This window comes from Humulus lupulus, chromosome X (genome assembly GCF_963169125.1).
Source record: "Humulus lupulus chromosome X, drHumLupu1.1, whole genome shotgun sequence".
Lineage (NCBI taxonomy): Eukaryota > Viridiplantae > Streptophyta > Magnoliopsida > Rosales > Cannabaceae > Humulus > Humulus lupulus.
In genome coordinates, this window is record NC_084802.1 from 54,862,790 (window position 1) to 54,878,075 (window position 15,286).

The following is a 15,286-nucleotide window of genomic DNA, read 5'->3' on the forward strand; positions in this document are numbered from 1 at the left end:
TTCAATTTTCTTCACAACCTTCCAAAGTATCCTTAGAATCGCCTAGAGTAGGGTGGGCAATTCTCAACACATGAGATAGATACAGAGAGAAGAAGAGAAAAGAATAATGAGGCTTAGAAAATAACTTATGTTTGTAGAGAGAATCTAAAACCTACTAGATCTTCTGATCTTCTCAAAAACTTGTGTCTGTCATCTCTCACTTAGCACTCCTTTTATAGACTCAATTAGGAAATTAATTTAATTAAAAAATCAATAAAATAATAGATAATATGAGTCCTAGGTCGAAATTATCATGGGCTTTAGGCCCGTGAAATTTCTCATTTAATTATAAGCCCATTGAACTTAAAATCAATGTCTGTATTATTTTTTATTAATTAATTAATTAAATAATTATTCAAATCATTTATCAAATTAATTATTTATAATTTGAACCTTGATTTAAACTTATTTATTAATTTAGATACCAATTTATCTTAATTAATAAATCTGCTATAATTTCTCTTTTCTTCTATAAATTACATAACTGTGTGAAACTATCCAAAATTGACCTGGTCAACTTTGATAATTCTAACTAATAATTAAATCAATTAATTGAGACTATCTAAATGAATTTATCTAAGGTACAATGGGGACCATGGGCTATGAAATCAAGCTCCAATAAGTTATCATAAATCTAACAAATAAATTTACTAACTTATTAATTCCTCGTGACTCCACTAAAGACTCGGAATTGCACTCTTGAATTCATAGAATGCTCTATAAGAAATATAGATACGTTATTAATTATCCATTGTTACAACCATAATTGTCACTCAATCCTCTATAGACGGTCTACAATGAGATAGGACTAAAATACCGTTTTACCCCTCATTGTATTTTATCCTTAAAACACTTAGTTCCTTATAAATGATATTTCAGTAAACTAATATTAATTACTGAAATGAGATCTCTATCATTTAGCACCTTGAACCAAACTAAAAGGAAACCATTGTTTCACTTCTTCATCAGAAGTTATAGATGTTCATATCTATGATTAACACTCCCACTCAATTATACTACCAAGTTCCCAAGATGTAAGTATGGGCTAGTTCGTATGGTAAGCTGGTAACGAACAAGTCAAAGAACTCAAATAATACAATCAATTATAATACTAACCACTCAGAATTGAGATTGAATTGACCTATGGTCAACTATATGATATGACTAGAATAGATAATAATGGTATGTTTACTTATTCTATCAATTGACAATATCAGTTCAGTCCGATGTAACAAATACATCCGATCTTATCTACTTTGCTAATGTTTTAGAAACAACATAACACTGCGATGTGTAAGTAGATCATATCGTACATTGGCAAGTCAGTGTAAATCATGTGCACTGACTAATCTTAGGACTAACTTATTTTGAACATATAATCATATTTATATTCCACTGTGATTACGTCACTATAAATATGATTAGCTATATGCTCAGGATTTAATAGAAGTTTATATTAAACAAATAATCATGAAAATAAAACATGTGAGCAAAGTGATTGACCAAGTCAAAAAAATGATTTATATTCTTTTATTGATAATAAATGAGATTACAAAGAAATTGGGTTTTAATTAGGGCATAAAACCCCAACAAACTCCCACTTGCACTAATTGAAACTAATTCATTAATTATACTAATCCCATTTCTTTGATATGCTTATCAAATGTAGCTTCTCGTAGTGTCTTTGTAAACGGATATGCAAGATTGTCTTCAGATGCAATCTTCATAACCTTCACATCTCCCCTGGCCACATATTATTGAATTATGTGATACTTCCTTTCTATATGCTTACTCCTCTTGTGACTACGAGGTTCTTTCGAGTTGGCAATCGCTCCTGTGTTGTCACAAAACAACACAAGCAGTTTATCCATTTCTGGAATAACACCAAGATCTGAATATAACTTCTTTAGCCAGACTGTTTCCTTAGCTGCTTCTGATGCAGCTATGTATTCAGCCTCCATGGTGGAATATGAGGTCGCAGACTGATTTACGCTTCTGGGATCCAATGTTCTGGTCCTAGGTTTGGCTGATACCTGCTCACTACTCTCGCTAAATAGCATATATCTGGTCTAGTACACAACATAGCATACATCAGACTTCCAACTGCAGATGCGTAAGGAACTTTTCTCATTGCATCTTCCTCTTCAGGAGTCTGGGGAGACTGCTTCTTTGAAAGATGAATTCCATGGCGAGACAGTAAACGTCCTTTCTTGGAATTTGTCATTGAGGAACGTTCAAGCACTTTATCAATGTAAGTTGTTTGAGATAGAGCTAAGAGTTTGTTATTTCTATCCCTAATGATCTGGATACCTAGAACATAACTTGCTTCACCCAAATCCTTCATCTGAAATTGAGTGCTCAGCCAATTCTTCACATATGATCATTTCCTAACATTGTTTCCAATGAGTAAGATATCATCTACATAAAGAACCAGGAATACAACTATTTGATTTGCCTTCAGTTGATAAACACAAGGCTCATCAATATTTTTTTCAAAGCCATAGGTTTTGATTGTTTCATCAAACCTAAGCTTCCAGGAACAAGAAGCTTGCTTAAGTCCATAGGTGGACCTATTCAACTTGCAAACTTTTCCTTCTTGTCCAGCTACTTTAAATCCTTCTGGTTGATCCATATAAATGACTTCGTCAAGCATTCCATTTAGAAAAGCTATCTTGACGTCCATTTGCCAGATCTCATAGTCGAGAGTGGCTACTATGGATAGGAGGTTGCGAAGGACTTGAGCATGGCTACCGGACTAAAAGTTTCCTCATAGTCCATGCCTTCCCTTTGCCACTAATTAAGATTTATAAGTTTCGATATTTCCATCAACACCTCATTTCTTCTTGTAGATCCACTTGCACCCAATGGCCCTAAAGTCACTAGGTGCTTCCACAAGATCCCAGGCGGAATTTGAGTACATGGACTCCATTTCCTATTTCATGGCTTCGAGCCATAGTTCCTTTTCAGAGCTATTCATTGCCTATTTGAAAGACAATGGATCATCATCACTAGTGTCACCAACAACCATATTGGTTTCACCATCCAAACCATAGTGAATTGGGTTCCTAGAAACCCTCCCACTACAACGAGGCTCCATGACTGTTTGCTCAAGAACTGTTTGCGACGGTTGGGCATTAAGAGTGGGAATTTCATCATCAACTTGCGTTGATGAAGATGGAACATTGGTTGGAGTCAATTCTTTAACCATCTCCTCTAAAACTACTTTGCTGCGTGGTTTGACGTTTTGAACATAGTCATTTTCCAGAAAAGTAGCATTCATAGAAGTAAACACTTTCTTTTATGAATGACTATAGAAAATTCTACCCCGAGTACCTTTAGGATAGCCAACAAACATGCAAACTTCAGTTCGCGATTCAAGCTTTCCCTCCTTTTTCCTCAGGACGTGGGCGGGACACCCCCAGATTCTATAATAGCATAAACTAGGTTCACGACCATTTCAACGTTCTAAAGGTGTTTTGGGGATTGATTTGGATGGCATGACATTGAGAATGTCGTTCGCGGTTTCAATTGCATGTCCCCAGAATGAATTTGGTAGAGTTGAGTAACTAAGCATGGATCTAAGCATGCTACACCATTTTTTTGCGGAGTACACAAGGCAGTAAGTTGTGATAAAATCCCAAGTTCAGTTAAATGATCTTGGAACTACATATCTAAATATTCTCCACCCTATCAAATCACAACATCTTTAACATTTTACCTAATTGATTCTGAGCCATTGCTAGGAATTCCTGAAACTTTGAAAATGTTCCTGATTTCCTATGCATTAATGGTGACACGGTTTTTTGCCAACAGTATATTAAGAAAAAAATGGGTAGATTAGTGCTTGATAGTAAACCACAATGAAAATAATAAGAAATCATTCAAAAGCACAAAACTTTTATGTGATTCAGTGGTTAAAATCCACCTAGTCCACGAGTCGATATTATTATTGTTTCTCTCTCTATTTTGGAAAAGTTTCAGTATATCAGAATATGGTCCCCCTTCCTTGCCCAATATTCCTAGTATTTATAGAGGAATTCCATGGACAGGTTTTTAGGTCCCCGTGTAAATAAAACACGTAATTATATATGGTATATAATTAATACAGATTATTCTCATTTATATTGGGATATGATTTGGTAACAGAATAAACACGCTTCTGCTATCTCGGGTAATAAATGATATAGATATTGTACAGCTTGGTCATTAATGAGCGTATAAAGAATTCCCTAGTCTCTTAGGATCCTTAAGTAAGCGTTATATCTATGTCCTCACGAGTTGAATATCTGACCCAAGCTCGAGCTTGACAGCTATCTGACTTCGAGCTCGTAGTAAATCCAGGACGCCTAATATTGGGTCTAACCATTATGAGTCTCAAGTTGTTCACATGGTAAATAACTTTATTTTACTTGGGTATATTTCCATGTATTCAATTGCCAGCTGTACATGAGCTGGGTAAGCGAATTCGTGCTAAGTTTAGGGTACAACATTCCCCCCCCCCCAAGCTTCTACTCGTGTTTGATGTCGTCACTTTCTGACATACACAGTAGGGGCTTTTAGACTTCTGCCATATAAAATCGTGCTTGCCCACTACTCGAGTATTGGATACATGGTTTCCTGTAATTGGCGTCCGTTCGGGTTTCGAGGACTGAAACAACTGTCCTGTCAACTTTTTGCCACCATGTGGTCTATTTAACCTTGACCCTTGGATCTCGAACTAACCCAATTGGATGGCTCAGATTGATTTTCGTGGTTTACGTATAAATATGGTGATCAGTCCTGAGACCTCACCACCTTCACATTAAAAAAATTTCCCTTTTCAAACATTCAAGTTTCCTTTTTTCTTCTCTAAAATCCCCAGAAACTTTCATCGTCTTGTAAAACTTCAGAAGCTTTCAAGGAGCTTCCAGAGTCCATACCTACATTTCCTTTCAATCGAACGTATTATATGTAAGTATTTCATCCCCTGGTTTGAATTTTTGTTTATTCTTCATTTTCCAATATGAAATTTTCCTTTTTACTTCAAAAATGTTCGCTGTTCAATATCATTAGGCTATTTCTAAGTGCCAATAGGAAATGGGTTTTGGTTTAGGCTTCATGAATGAACCCAAACCAATTTAGAAATAGGACACTCATAAATCTGGGTAATTTTCTGGGCAAATCTGGGAGAGCCCTAATGGAAAATTGGTTTGAAGAATACATGTTTGGGGTATCGAAATCGAAGGGGTTTTAGGTTTAAACCTAGGTAGCTTAAGGGTTATGATTCCTTTGGCAGTTTTGCATTAAACTGTCTCCCAAAGGAAAGTAGTGGGTCTGACAGTTCTGACACGCGGATCTCGAAGTATTTGGGGATTTTAAGAAATCGAAGCATGTGGCCTAGGATACCGCATGAGTCCACGCGTTGAGACTGGGATAAAGCTTAGCTCTTATAAATTTTCAAACTTCGAAAGTAGTCCTTTTCATCCTCCGTACCTTCACGACCATAGTTATAGACCATTTTAGGTCGCCTACTAACTAGGCCACTTTGTCGTTAGGCGATTTGAATTATGGCACCTCTAAGAAGAATGTAACGACCCAAAATTACTAATAAGGCTTAAGGGCCTTTATTAGTGTGTCGGGACGACATAATTGGAAGTTATGTGAATTAATGGTGAAAATGCATGATTATGTGATACGCATGATCCTATGATTATATGGATATGTGGAGTGCATGTTTAGGAGTATTAGATAAGCATGTGGGCCCTGTTTAGTCTGTAAGGACATAATGGTAATTTTGGCCCGTTAGGGCATAAATGTGATAAACTGTTGAGATCACATTATTATGTGGATATATTTATGTTTGCAGCATTCGGCACGAGGCGATCCTAGGGAGCGAGTAGCGGGAAAGTCACAACGGGACCCAGTACCCAACTCAAGGCGAGTCAAGGGGTATTTTGGGTAATGGACATTTATTTGGGTTATTGAGTTATGAAAATAAATAATTGGAGATATATTTGAGGTTAGGAAGCCTAGGTGGGAATACCGGGGAATTTTACCATTTTGCCCTCGGGGATGTTTTTGGTACCCCGAGCTTTGGGATTGACTTAATTAACTAAGAGTGGATAAAACAAACTAAGGAAAACAGTAGAACTTGAGTAAACTGACTCTTTTCTCTCTCTCACTTCAGCTCCCTCTAGACTTTCCATTTCGCAAGCTTACTCTGATATCAAGGATGAATTATTAAGCTGGAATCTTGGGGGATATCTCAGTGGTAATCTGGAGGTTCAAAAGGGAATTTAGGTAAGCATTTAATTGTGGTTTAGCTGACTAAATTTTGTAGTCTTTGATGGGTTCTAAGGATTTTTGGGTCTTGATATTGAGGATCAATTTGAGGCTAAGGATTTGGGGTTAGCTCAGTGATAGCTAAAGGAATCAACTAGGAGTTGAGGTAAGCTTTGAATTATATTCTTGGTCATTAAATTCTATGTTTTCTTTGATTGATTTGAGTGTTCTTGAGCTTGTGGGTTCAAAGATTGAAATGTTGTTTTGATGAGTTTCTAGACTAGATTTCTGCTGGGTTTTGTTGCTGGAACCATGTTAGAGAGTTGTGATAATTGAATTGTGTCATTGGGATGGTTTAGGGTGGATTTGGGTGAGGTTTGAATGTTAAAAATGGTGGTTTCTCTTGGTTCGAGGGGCTGGGCTGGGACTCTGTTCTAGAGTGTCATGGCCCTACGGAGCAAGGAAGAGCCAGGAAGGCTCTGAGGTAAGGGAGCGTCGCGGCGCCACAGGGGCAGGGCCGCAGCGCATGTCTATGTTCAGGGAATCCTAGCCTCTATTTCAGGGGGCGGGCTGCGGCATGGGTCTTAAGGGTCGCGGCCCTTAAGGGCACTTTTGGCCTTTTGGAGGTTTTAAGCGCGAGAACCTAGTCTAGGATGCTCGGGATCGATTCTACTATAGTGTTTGGTGGAATTCATCGTCCCAGAAGCTAGAACTTTAATCGGAAACCATTTTACAATTATTGATGGAGTCCTTTATCATGGTTGTGACTAGGTGTATGGTTGGGCTCAGGTCAGGATCGTGCCCGGGGGTCATCTTTCTTAATCAAAGCACTTGGAATTAAAGGTAAGAAAACTGCACCCGTTTATGTGGATAGGTTGGGACTAAGTGTTCCCTATATTCGTATGCACTGTTGTATGATTATGGGGACTAAAGGCTCCCTATAATTGTATAAATATCATGAGGTGGTATTATGCCATGGGGACATGTGATAAATGGCCTAAGAGTGCCGGAATCAGTACTTGCGCATAGGGCGCGGCTCAGCCACTGGTAGCTGAGGACAACTTATTAGTCACTGAGCTCGATTAAGCTGGCCGGAGTCAGTGGATATAACACTGGGGACGACTTGAGTGAGCCAAAGAGAGTGGGTTAATAGAGGGTGCAGCCTAAGGGCACCGACCCTGAATATTTTTTAATGGTTGTGATAAACTGTTGATTATGAACGTGGTTACTGTATTTGCCTGATGGATATGATATGTTGATTATCTGAACGACAAGTTGTTAGTTTGTTGATGGTTATCACTAAATAGGTGAATGTTATGAATAGTTGAGTACTTGGTTATGCTTTGTGGAATAATTTGTTATTGATATTGATCATGCTATGATTGTAATGACCCAAAATCGCTAATAAGGCTTAAGGGCCTTGATTAGTGTGCCTGGAGGGCATAATGGAATTTATGTGTGATTTTTATGAGTAAAATGCATGTTATATGACTATTTGACTATTTGAGATGCATGACTATGTGTATTAGTATGCATGTAGGCCCTGATTGTGTTAGAAGGGCATAATTGTAATTTTGGCCATTTTGGGCATAACTGTATTGTTATGTGATGATTGTTGAGACCACATTGTGATGTGGATGTATCTGTGATTTGTGACTCGAGACGATCCCAGAGAGCAGATTAGCGGAAAGTCATGGCAGGAATTTATACCCGGCCCGGGGCGAGCCTGGGGGTATAAACAGGAATTTAGAGAATATATTGAGATTAATTTTGATGATGAGGAATACTTATTTGGTGATTTATCAGGTATTGTAAAGCAACGGGAAAATATAAGAAACACTTGAGGAATTAGCGGGAATTGGGTAAAATGACTAAAATGGCCCTACTTGGACAAAAGGGTTTAGAATTAATAGGGAGGGAATTTTGGTCAATTGGCTTTTTAGAGATAGATTAAATGAGGCTTTATATAGTGAGTGGGATTGTTAGAGAGTGGGGGAAATCTGAAGAAAAAGAAAAGAGAGAAAAACAGAGGGTTTTCCAAAAGGGGCGGTTTGAGGATTCTAGCACCATTTCTCTTCAAATTTCTTGGAGCAAAGCTCAGTGGAGAGCTAGGATAGGTTGAGCATCAAGGATCCTAAGTTGGACTTGAAGATTTGGCAAGGATTAGTAAGAACACATCAACTTTTGAGGTAAGTTTTTAGAGTTTTTCAGTTTTAAGGGTTTGGCTGGTTTGAGCTGTGTTTTGAGCTGAGATGATGGGAATTTTAGGGAATTTCTGGGCAAGCTTTGAGAAGAGCAAGCTAAGGAGGTCTAGGAGTTGAATCAAAGTCGAAATTGCATCAACGGTATGAATTCTAAGCCTTTAACTTGATGTTTGACTGAATTTCTGGGTTTAGGGTTCATCTATGGTGAATCTTGAGATTTGGGATGCATGAGCTTGGGTTTTGAGATTTGGGGATGCTTGGGATGAGTGGAGAGTGTTTATAAGCTTGATTTTGAGTTTTCTGAAGATTTGGGGAAGTTTGGGTTGAGTTTGGCTCAAAGAAATCGCAGAAAAAGAAAGCTGGTGTTGCCTGCTTGCAACTAGCGCTACAACGCTAGTCTTTGGGCGTTGTAGCGCTAGGCCCTGTTTCTGGGGTGTTTCCGGTTCTGCTTGTAGCGCTATAGCGCCCTCCTGAGAGCGTTGTAGCGCTACCCTGTTCCCAGAAATGGGTTTTTGGGTTATTTTTGAGGGATTTTGACCTAGGGTTCGGGGTTCAATTCCACCATCTTGTTGTGTGGATCTAGGACTTCCCGGGGGGCTCGGGATTGGTCCCGAGGCTAGGTTTTCGGACTTGGGGTTCAGTGTTGACTTTGACCTATGGCTATGTTTTGGTGTGCGCTAAGGCTCGAGTGGGATCGTGCTCAAGGAGTCAAGTGTTGAAAGCTATCAAATTGACAGGTAAGAGAACTATAGCATCCGTAGGACAGGGCATGGGCCCATAGTGTGATTGCAGGGCACGACCCTATATTGCATTACATGTTAGGGTGCAGACTTAATTGAATTGATTGCAGGGCATGGCCCCATATTGCATTACATGTTAGGGTGCAGACTTAATTGAATTGATATATGTTTGAATGTTATTGAGTTATGCTATTTGTGATTATAGTAATAATGAAACGGCAAGGAGTCGAGAACGGCAAAAGAGCCGAAACGGCAGGGAGCCGAGAACGGCAGTGGGGCTGGAAGTAACACTTAGCACGCGAAGTGCTTGTAGACAGGGTGGGACCCCAATGGATACATGTGATATCCTCACGATGAGGACCGAGACCCCCAGGCTTTGGTAAGGCCTCTGGGACGGCATGGCCGTGTTTTTTTAGTCTAATGGAATACTTGTTTATCTGTGGATTATCTGATATGTTAACTGTATAAATCGCATATGTTATGTACTGTATGAGTTTTCTTGCTGGGCTTCGGCTCACGGGTGCTCTGTGTTGCAGGTAAGGGCAAAGATTGAGTCAACCAGCCATGAGTACGGAGAGCAAGAAGCGACGCGTACATGTTTGGCCTGCCCGGCTGCTTTGGTTGGGGGTTTATTTGAGAAATGGCTGTAATAACCTGTGATTTTAATAACGGACCCACTGTAAACTTATTTTAAGTTGTAAATAGTTTTCAACCCTTATTTTGGGATCCCAAATGTTAAATACTAGAAGTTTTCAATGAAACCACGCATTTTTAAAGATTACAGCCTTAACTTTTGCTTAGTCACACTTTTGTTTTAAAAACCTCGGTTAGCGAGTTCATTGCACATTGTTTTGTCTTAAAACTCACTTGGTAACGGCTCTAAGGAAGTAGGGCGTTACAATGATATTATGTTTTCTTGCTGGGCCTCGACTCACGGGTGCTACGTGGTGTAGGTAAAGGCAAGGGTAAGATGAATTGACCATGGGTTGGAGAGCTCTGGGGGCGAGGTGTACATCGTTAACTGCTCGGCCGCCACGGCCAAGGGATTGTGCAGGGACGGAAACCTAAAATGTGTATTTTTCCATTAGAGTGGCTTAAATATTTATAACATTTGGAAATTCTGTAATTATGTCATTTAAACCCTGATTTGGGATCCAATGTACCAAACACTTATTTTAATGAAAATTAATCATTTATAACCAAAATCTTTTAAACATAACATGTTTATGTCTTTAGATTCACATTTTTATTTAAATGACTTGATTAGCAAGTCTCGCACTACTTCAAACACACAGTGTAACGGTCTTGGTTATCCAGGGCGTTACAAAGAATGTCATGAGTTCATCTACCCAAAGAAAAAAATAAAGGCAAGCAGATCGCCTCTAAATCTCTTATCCCACGTTTTGGTCCAATGGTAGAGAGAGAAGTCATCGTCGACCCTAATGCTTTTTTCGAGGCAGAGCATATGGTCTCAAAGATAACGACTCAGGGGAAGGTGAACAAAATCCTCTTGAGTCACAATATCGAGATGGGAGCTGACGGTCTCCTCACCCAACCTGCATTTGAAGAGGAATGGAGTTGTGCCCCTTTCCAAGACGACTATGGGGCTTGGAGTGACGAGCACCTGAAGGCTGGTGCTTTCCTCCCACTGGACCAATACTTTGTAGATTTCTTGAACTACGTCAAATTGGCTCCCTTCCAGCTTCTCCCAAATTCTTACAGACTTTTGAGGGAACTAAAATATCTGTTTTCTAAGGCATGAGTGGGAGGTCCCCACTCCAACAGAAATTTTACATTTCTTCTGCCTCAAAGTGAGTCATGACCAGAAAGGATGAGGTGATGGGTTTTGTTACCTCACCATATTCCCTAACTCCAGCTTCGTCATCGAGCTTCCCAGCCACCCAAATGACTATAAAGATTTATTCTTTATGTAGAATGGGTTCAAGAATTATGAACATCGGTACTTCAACTGTCCTCGTAAGTCTTCTATCTTTGTGAATTCAGCACGTGAATTTTTATTCCTTTCATTGTGATTTTTTTATATGTCCTGACTGAGTTTGTTCCTCGTACAGCTATATTCTCAAGGATAGGCAAATATGTGACCCTTGGGGGTCAGTACGAGACTTTGTCTAGTCTCTCCCCCCCTCCCCCCCCCCCCCCCTCCGAAAAAAGATTATCGCCAGATCATGAATGATGCCACTATGTTGGCATGCAAATTGATCAGCAAAGGTCAGACATAAGTTCTGAGGACCCGAGCCCCGCTCCCCATTATCCTCGAGCTCCCCCTTCTCAAGAATCCCTGCCAGCCACTGAGGAAACTAAAGAGGAGGAAGACGTGGTGCCACTTGTGCAAAAAAGACAAGCTCCCGAAGCCAATCAGGGGCCCGATCCTGAGCAAGCTGCATCTGGGGTAGCAGCCGGCCCTTCTGGCCAAGGTAACCCATACCTTTAAGTTAATTCGTTTTAACCCTAACCAGCTCGTTAGCCGACATCCTACCGATCCAGATCTAAACGTAACCCTCCTCCAATCCGTGGATCATTTGGTGGTACGCTATGATCATAGCTATCCCAAAGGCACCGTTGTAGTTGATAATGTTAGGAAAATATGTATTTGCCTCAATGGAAATGGTAAGATAATTACAACTCTATGCAAAATATTACAATAGAAAATGATTGATTAAATAAAATGTTACAACTCTATAACTGAAAATACAAATAAACTAAAGAACAAGAAGAAGAATAGAATAGTGAAAAATACAACTCAAAGCAAAATATTACAAGTAAAGCAAAAGTGTTTGAAATAAAGAAAAGAATATTACAACTCAAAACAAGAAATACTAATAAACAAAAGAAAAGAATGTGAAGATGAAGAGAAATAGAATAGAAAGAAAGAACAAACAAACTAAATAGAAACAACTCTCACTCACACTACCAAAGTGAAGAGTGTTGGGGATCACCAACTTGAACAAGGTTTGAAACCTTTGTCCAAAAGCTTATTTCTCCTAAATCAAGCACTAAGGGATCTCTCACAGATTATAGGAAATGCTTTCTGGAATTATCAAGCCTCAAGGTGTTTCTAGCCAAGTGCTCTAATGGATAGAAATGTTGTGTCTTTCAAGTGAGCTATAGGCTCCTATTTATAGAGTTTAGAGACATCCTTTGAATTTCAAATTACACCAACCCCCATGGCTGTTACCAATGTTTAATTAGATTAATATGGAATTAAAAATGAGATTTGGGAGTTATTTGGGTTTTTGGAACCGTTCAACACATTTGGAAAAAACTGAAAAATTGGCCTAAAATGCACCTGTGGCCGCGACCAGGGACAACAGTGGCTGCGGCCACCATCATTCAGTGGCCGCAGCCACAGCCCAGTTTCAACACTTGAAAATGTGCTATTTTTCCAAACGGTTCCAAACCCTCCCAAATGATTTTGTAACTCCCAAAACACATTATTGGGGTTGAAATCATATCTCTAACAGCCATTTCACATATGGCTTTATGAAATTCATCTCAATAAACACCAAATTTACACAATAAAGGGTAATATTTGGAAGTTACAAATTTGTAACACCAAATATGTTACATTATTTGGATATATCTCATATATCTAAATATTGTAACTCTCTATTATATGTTACAATATGTGACACTCTTTGTCACATTTATTTAATCTAAAACATTATATTATAATATAATAGAATATTACATTATATTATAAAATAATATAACAGATAACACCCTAAACTTTAGGTCCTCCATCTTCAAAGAATGTGGAACAAATCGTAGGACATGGCCTTCTTTGCTCCAGGGTGCATTTGCTCCTGGATTCAGGCAGTACGTAGATGAATCCAGCCCCAAGGAGGGACCTGAACCCCCTAGGATCCAAGACATCGTAGCCTTAGATTCCCCCTCCCCTGCATTAATCCTAGAGTTGGAGGTTGTGCCTAGCCCAGGCCATACACCTGAGCTGATCGTAATAGATTCCTCCCCTAGCCCAGAGGGTAGGATCCTTATTCTCTCTCTTTTTGTTTTGCATTCATAATACCTTTGAAGCATTACTCCTATGAATTAAATTATCTGTTCGCTCTTTTTTCAGGTGAAGATATGGAATCGTCAAGAGCTCCCGATCTAAGGAGTGCCTTCAAGGCTGGGGGATCCGGAATTGGTCCTGTAGTGAAAAGGCCCAGGGTGGAAAAGAAGGCCACCCCTAAAACGGAGGGTACCACACAATCCCCCTTAAGAGTAAAAGTGTGAGCACTGCTCGGGAACCAGCTCTGGTGACAACTGTCACTGTCCAGCAAATTCCTCCTCCCCCTCCTTGACATATGGCTCCCTCACACCCCCAAGTGATCCAAACCGAACCTCCCGTCCAAAGTGAGATTCCTCTCATCCGGATACCGGTCGAGCCACACGATTTGGACAGGATTCCCGAGGCCTTTCGAGGAATCGTATATGAGACAACGAGTCATATGGTGGGCCATGCGTATAAGGCCAATGCTAGGGATTTGAGGGCCCTAGAGGAACGCAGCCCGAAAGATGTCCTCGAGTCTTCCATGGGGATGAACCTCACTGTGAGTCATTTTCCCACTACTAACCTTTCTTTATTATGTTTATTATTTTTTATTGACTTTCTTCGTTATTTTTGCAGTTTGTCTTGGCTCAATATTGAAGCATAGCTCGTGTCAAGGCCAGGAACGAAGAACTCCGAGTTGACCTAAACATTGCCAGAGCCACTCTGAATGATGCCCAGGAGAATGAGCAGGCTGCAAGGCTGCTCTCGTCACTTCTCAGGAAGGCGAGCGATCTGCGAAGACTGCATTGTCCGCCACTCAGGCTCAGGCCGCTGAGGCTAATCGCTGTGCTAACCAGTTTCAAGCCAAGAATGAAAAACTAAAAGCAAAGCTAATCGAAGCCGAGGTTAAAGCCAAGGAGGAAGCGGCACTGTCTTTGTCAACAATGGAGGAGATGCTTTACCGTTGTTGGGCTTTCAACGAGGACAGGAATTTCTCCTTCATGGAGCCCGAGCTGTGGGATCCGTATCTTGCTAAATTCAAGATTCAGTTTTCACAAGAACCCTCGGAGACTGGTGAGGCTTCCGGAGCAGTTGAGGGAGACGACAAGGAGGTTACTTCAGCGGGGCGAGCTGACGGAGCCCAATGACTTTATTTACAATTTTCTTTTGTAATCATTATCATATATTTTCTAACAATCCCTTGGGATTAAAACAATTGCCTTCGGGCTTAGCTCGAGGTTTTTTCTCTTCGATGTGACGATATTTTTTCTTATTTGAATATACATCTAACTTGTGATCTATTTGTCTTTCCTTTACTATTTTCTCATGTTTATGAATCCTTAGACTCTTGTACATTCGAAATCTTAAGGATCGACTTTAGATCAAGATAGATTTTATCAATCTTAGTTGTATCCAAGAATTTGCTCGCTTATTTGCATCATTCCTGTTAAGAATCAGGCCTCAGATCTGGTTATATCCAGGGTTTTTAATAAGCTTAATAGCATTATACCTGTTAAGAATCAGGCCTCGGACCTGGTTATATCCAAGGTTTAAAAAAAATTATTTTTAAAGTTTAGTTTGTATTAGGTTTATTGAAAACTCGAACTTTAAAAATTCGTTGAATAATCAATTTCTCCAAGCTTCTAAGCTTTAGACCTGGTTATATCCAGGATTTTAGACGAATTAAAGCTTAGTTCGTGCTAGGTTGATTGAAGACTCGGGCTTTAAAAAAGTCATTGAATAATCAATTTCTCCTAGCTTCCAAGTCTCTAATCTTATCCGAGTAGGCTTAATTCTCTCAAAACTCGGTTATGTGCACCCCAAGTAACTAGAATGTATAAACTTTTCTGGTTACTTTTACAATATGAGAACACGAGCTTGCAATATTGAAACTAAGAAATGGTTATTCAATAATCCATCTATCATTTATTTGAAATGGCTTTTATAAATAAGTCTTACATTGATGGTAATATTATTGATAATATTGTTTTAAATGAAGAGCATTTCAGGTTCGTGGGACTACTTCC